At 32.5% G+C, this 6,000-nt stretch overlaps 1 protein-coding gene across 1 annotated transcript in view; it reads left to right on the forward strand.

Moving 5' to 3' along the window:
• The window catches only part of LOC126418896 (WASH complex subunit 2), a 191,581-nt gene extending 186,337 nt beyond the window's left edge, over window positions 1-5,244 (forward strand). The window contains exon 17 of the mRNA XM_050085910.1: window positions 1,785-5,244. The gene's annotated coding sequence lies outside the window, so the exon portion shown is untranslated. The remainder of the gene's footprint in view (window positions 1-1,784) is intronic.
• Window positions 5,245-6,000: the final 756 nt, after the last annotated feature.

Raw genomic sequence — 6,000 nt, forward strand, 5'->3', positions numbered from 1 at the left:
CAACTTAAAAAGACCTGTGCCGTTGGCATTTCTTGATAACTTGTGTTTTTAGCTATTTCATACATCTTTTAATTTTTGATGATGTAATAGCATATTGTGCAATTTTCGGATGTTTTCATTTGTGGTTGCAGTTGTGGGATATAATTTATGTAAATCATATCAATGAGAAGTGTCACATCTGAATTCAGCTGCCCAGTTTTAACTTGTTGAAAGTGAAGGAACATATTCCTTGTAAATGATCTGCAGCTGGAGTTACGTGCATTTGGATATCTTTCATGGTTGTACATGAGACTGTGTATTGAGATCTATTACCTATATTTTGTTGTTTTATTTGTAGAAGACAATCAATCCCATCATACATTCTAAAATCCAAAACGCCCATAGATTTGCTTATACTTACCATGTGGCAGTTTTTCCAAGGTTACAGATCCATGGTTTCATTATATGTAGGAGGGGATTTAAAATGTATAAATGTGTGATGTTTGTTTGTTATGGTTCAGTGCAAAACAGACATATTACTCCACTTCCACTTGATTAGTTAGTGGCACTATTTAATAGAACTGAATGATCAGAAGCACTCTGCTAATGAATGTACACAACAGGTCACCTTCAGCTAATGTGGATTCTTTATTATGATGGCTTGTGGATTAAATGAATATTTCTGCAATTGAATGGATCAAAATAGTATTCAAGAATCTTCAGAGAGTGCCACTTTTATTTGCACGCAAAATCATGTTTACAGTATATCACTGAACTTGGTTTGCATGGAATAGAAGGGCTGAAAACATACAAAAAAGAAAATCACAACACATCTTTTGAAATCAAAACTAGACAGAATGTTGTTCATATGTATGTTAATAGACTTGATTTTAAACATAGATTGCAAACCTGGACTTTGATTTTTCCAAGACATGTTATCTTGTAAGTTACTAATTTATTTGTCTCAGCATTTTAATCAACCATTATTAATAAATGTATTAGAATATAATGATTTGGCTGAAACAAATTACCTTTATTGAGAAATTTCCTCCTAGTATACTAACTGTGATACTCCTATTATTTCAAAAGGCTTTTTAAAGAAAGTTGTGCAGTGCTCTCGTATCATGTTTTGCAGGATTATTTTGTGGGAGTTATCCCCTGCAGAACCTATATGTCACTGTGAATAAGAGATGGTTCAGACTTCCAATACATAATAGTAATGTTGGGTGTCACTTGTAAAAGAGAAACCAAATACTAAAACTTGAAACATATGAAGAAAACTGATAAACCAGATACAAATAAAAAGATCAATATGCAAAGAGATGTATGATTTCAATGTGCTGTATGTACTAGTGAAATTTGTTTGTTATCTTACATCAGAATAACCATTTACTGCATAAAAATTTATGTGATGGAGAAAGAGCTTGAGTCTGAAGCAGTCAATTAGGAACAGACTAAGTGGTTGCAATCAATTTTTGTTATGAAAGAAATGGACAGTTCAGTAGTATTGCAGTATACACGGGCTAGAAAAAAAAATGGTAGTTTGAAAACTAGTTAAGTCTTTATAGCATTACATGTCTGTAAGCCACACATTGGTCCAATATTCAGTTAACATCCTTGAACAACACATTCAAGTTTTAGAATCCTTCTTCGTAAATTTATAACTGAAAACTACAAGCAGTTGCATGCAGCTGTTCTAATTCCTTAAAATTTTACTAACTGTTGCCTTACTTATGATAATTTTATGCTGAAAATCTTAATGTTTTTCTTTCCATGATTTAATGAATGTCCTGTTGTTTGTCAAGGTGAACGTGTTGCCAGCGGCAGTGGAAGCAGATGCTGTGCAAAAGTAGTTGCCTTATAAACAATCATTTAACTGGACAGATGTTAATGATTTGTAGCTTTTTCACAATTCTTCCATGGTCAATGATTGTGTGAACCTGTTGTTGCCAAGTTGTCTGTGTTCGGTGCTAAAATTGTACTATATATTTGTGTATGCAGTGAACCATTTGCTAAGCAGTTGTTGTAACCCGTGGATGATTAGGTAAGCTAGAGTGCTGAGATAATGCTGAAATACTCATGCATCCTCTTTTTTAGATTTATCTAAAAGAAAGTAAAAAATAACAATATTTTTATGTTGTTCCCATAAAATTGTGCCTAAAATTTTGGTAAATTTGATCATTACTTGAGATACAAAGGAAGTTAATGTCCATATTTGTATTTGCTGGACTGGTGGAAAATGGTTTATTATTATTGTTGTTATTATTATTATTATTATTGTTGTTGTTGTTGTTGTTCTTGTTGTTGTTCTATGAGTTATAGTTGAAGTCGGTTTGTGTGTTCAAAGGAAAGTAATTAGTTGTTTATGTAACTGTAGAAAGTGAGAAAAATGTGTCAAATACTTTCGAGTCAACCATTATTTGAAATTATGACTGGAATGTGAAAGAATGGTCAGTATATGATATATCTTGAAAATAGATATCTAGATATTATGGATTTAGTTAATTACTGACAGTATTAAGTGTTATTGTTAGCAACTTACTATTAATACCATTGTCATCCTGAAGCATAAGTACAATATACCTTTATGTTCATATTCATCTGTCTTGTATATGGTGAAGAACAATATTTGCTTAGAATTCAAAAGACACTATAACCATCTTTAAAAATATCTATCTATTTATAAAGTTTGAAGTGACTAAGTTATATTTAAATCTGAGCTACAGTAAGAATTGTTATTGTGGTCACACAAACAAATGTATCATAAGAATTGTTGTCCTTAGAAGTGTAAATTGGTGATTCCATATGTATTACTTCGTCAGGTTTGTTTCTTGTTGCTAACTTTTTAGATTATTTTCTTTTTGTTGATTTTTATTTGCTGTATTATTTCATAGGATTGCATTTTCAATATTATGGCCAGTTATTTTTTAGGTTAGTATTTGCATGTTGAGAAAATATTAGTACTACCTTCCATACAGAAGAGTTCATCTCCGTGTTTTATTTATTCCGTAACTAATACCATCTCATTTATTTGATTTTATTTTATTTTATGTAAAACTTATATGAGCTTTTGCATCAGCATCCACTATGCCTTGTGAATTGTCAGTAGATAATTGGCTCTTGTCATTTTCACTTTGTTTCTTCGATTAAACACCTGCTCAAAAACTAAATACTTGCTCAAAAACATCTTTCAATCAGTGTCACACAACTCATAGGTTTGATAATGTGGGATCTGTTTCACAAATGCTAAAACTTTGAGGGTAGCTTTATGTTTATTTTGTCTGATTAATTCAGTTCAGTATCTGTTCTTTCATTTCTTATTTACATCTCACCTTTAGTTGTTGTTATAATGGTATGTTTTCTTTCAGAATATCTTGAGCATTTCCTGATCATATTTTGTGGGCATTTTTTCCTTCAGATGATTACAGATTATTCCTACAATTTCTTTTATTTTCAGTTATTTAACTATGTAGGTAGGTTTGATACCAAGGTTCTGAAGAAGAATAGCTCCATTGTTTCCATCAGACTATTGCTGGCAGCATTATTATTGTGACAGGAGAATATTATTGCACCTCCCAAGAATATGTATGTAGTTGGTGACCATCTTTTGTTGCTAGTTTATGTGTGACCCAGGACCTTAAAGATACAATAACTTTAAAAGATAGTTATGATATCATAATTTCAAAAACATAGTTTTGTTTCCATGATGAAGCCAATGGTCCTCAACTGCAACAATCCTGCTGTGGAATGTAAAGTTGTTATATCACTCTTGAAAGAATTAATCCGTCGCGATCTACAAATTATCTAACATCACAGAAAAAGTCTGATTGTCACTGGGAGAATATACACTTCAGGCCACCAGTGTTGCCTAGAAACTTTGATATTTTATGAACTATGCCCACTCAGCCATAGATTACTGAGATATGTGAATTATCCTTTGATTTTGTTAGTTGAAAGCTGCAGTCTTGAATAAGTTTTAAGTTTATTTCATAGCTCTGTACTAGGGATAAACATTGAATTTTCTCCCATTGGTTTCACCAATATTTAACTTGTAATTACAGGAGATCATCTTGAAAACATGTGGCATAGTCACTCAGATATGTGCTTTATCTGCAACTTATGAAGTGTTGCTTTTATTAGATTGAGTTACAATTGTTTATTTAATTAATTATTGGATTTTTTGCATTTTTGTGTAATTTTTTACAGTTTATCAGCTCACAGACTTAGTCATGTTCTTACATTTGTTTTTATATCTTCATAAAAAATCTTGTGTTTTTAAGCAGTGACAATTAATATATTGGTTTTCAGACCATGATATTTTGCATTAAAAGATGTTCTGCTTTGTGTTGAAATCTGTAACAACATAAACATGTTGCAACTACTTCTTTCCACTCCTGCACATTGTCAAGAATAGCTCCTCTCTCTCCCCCCTCTCTCTCTCCCTCCTTCCCTCCCTCTCTCTCTCCCTCCCCCCCCCCATCCTTTTCTTCTGCACCTGCCCCCCCCCCCCCCCATCCAAAACTACAAACTGAATGAGTAAGCTACTGGACTAGCCTTGAGGAAGAGTGGGGTTTAAATCTCTGTCTGGCCATACAAACTTTGGCTGTTTTTATTTTCCATACATTGCTAGAGCCAAATCCCTAGATGGTTAAGTTGGAAAAAAAAAGAAAAGAAACCAGTGAATTTCCTTCCCTAACAATAACTGTTATTGATTTGTCTGTATTTGCAGCATACTGTTACTGAATTATCATGAGGAAGTGTTCACTGTTAGCTGCATGAAAATAAAAATGAAGATCATAACTGGCCTAATAGTCGCAGTGAAGTAAATAAAACTGAGAACCAAAGATTTTTTGATTTAGAGATAGATAGATAGATAGATAGAGAGAGAGAGAGAGAGAGAGAGAGAGAGAGAGAGGACATCTATCCCCTACCCTACAACCTAATAGATATACCTTGCATTTACTATGTTTTGCAGAGATATTCTGTCACAACTATGTAAAAGTTAAAGGGGTCTATTTGTGATTTCCTTTAAATTGTATTTGTAGTTCAGTGTTATTTTGCAGAATGGAAGTGTCAGTCTGTGCTGGTATGTGAATAAGTACCTGTTCCAATTTTTATATGGAAGTTCGAGGATTGGTGTATCCCTCACAATGTTACAGTCCCCTAAATAACTGCTGTACCTATGTAAATATATGTATATTGTAATAATGATGTACATAAATAATTGTGAAAATTTTTTTACAAAGTAAAGTGTTTATATCATCAGTTAGTTTATTGTAGTTAGATCTAAGGTGTTTTATGTGCTTGATACAAATTTTTTTTATTATTACGTTAGACATTGTTTGACAGGAATTCATGATGGAGGGTGGATGCTTTAATAGGCACGGATGAGGTAAAATACTCTGCATACTTCCAGATAATATCTTTTCTTTCAGTATATAAAATTAAAAAACAGTGAAATATTGTTCAGCATCCACTGGATTAATGTCCTCAAGACGTAGCCACTTATATAGGTGGAAATACTCTTGAGGGGTCTCTTGTTGGGTGTGTATGACTCCATGAAGCAGTTCCTCAGCTTTAGAATTTTTGCGGTATGTAGTACCACTAGTTGTCCCAAGTATTTTTTTGCACTTTAATTATGACCTTTGTAGGGTTTCTGTCAGAAGATACAACATAAATGATTAAAATCAAAGTCATAATTATGATACACTTTCTACTTAAATTGTAATGTTGATTTTAGGAATTCAGTTGTATATTTGGTTACTGCTATTACTCTTTCTTCAACTGACATATTTCTGTTGACTAGTTCATTTCTTTCCCAAAGACTTGTTTCCGGAGATCATTTACTGTCTCAAATTTTGTTTAATGTCTGTTGATATCGCTTTATTATTATATCTTGTATGGTTTTCCTGTATTTAAAGTGCTTACACAAATTATGGCATCAGTATCCATATCATGTTGTACTATAACATCTGCCTGCCATGTTGTTTTGGCTTTACACATAAGATTCAATCTGTAGCT

This window comes from Schistocerca serialis, chromosome 9, assembly GCF_023864345.2.
Source record: "Schistocerca serialis cubense isolate TAMUIC-IGC-003099 chromosome 9, iqSchSeri2.2, whole genome shotgun sequence".
Lineage (NCBI taxonomy): Eukaryota > Metazoa > Arthropoda > Insecta > Orthoptera > Acrididae > Schistocerca > Schistocerca serialis.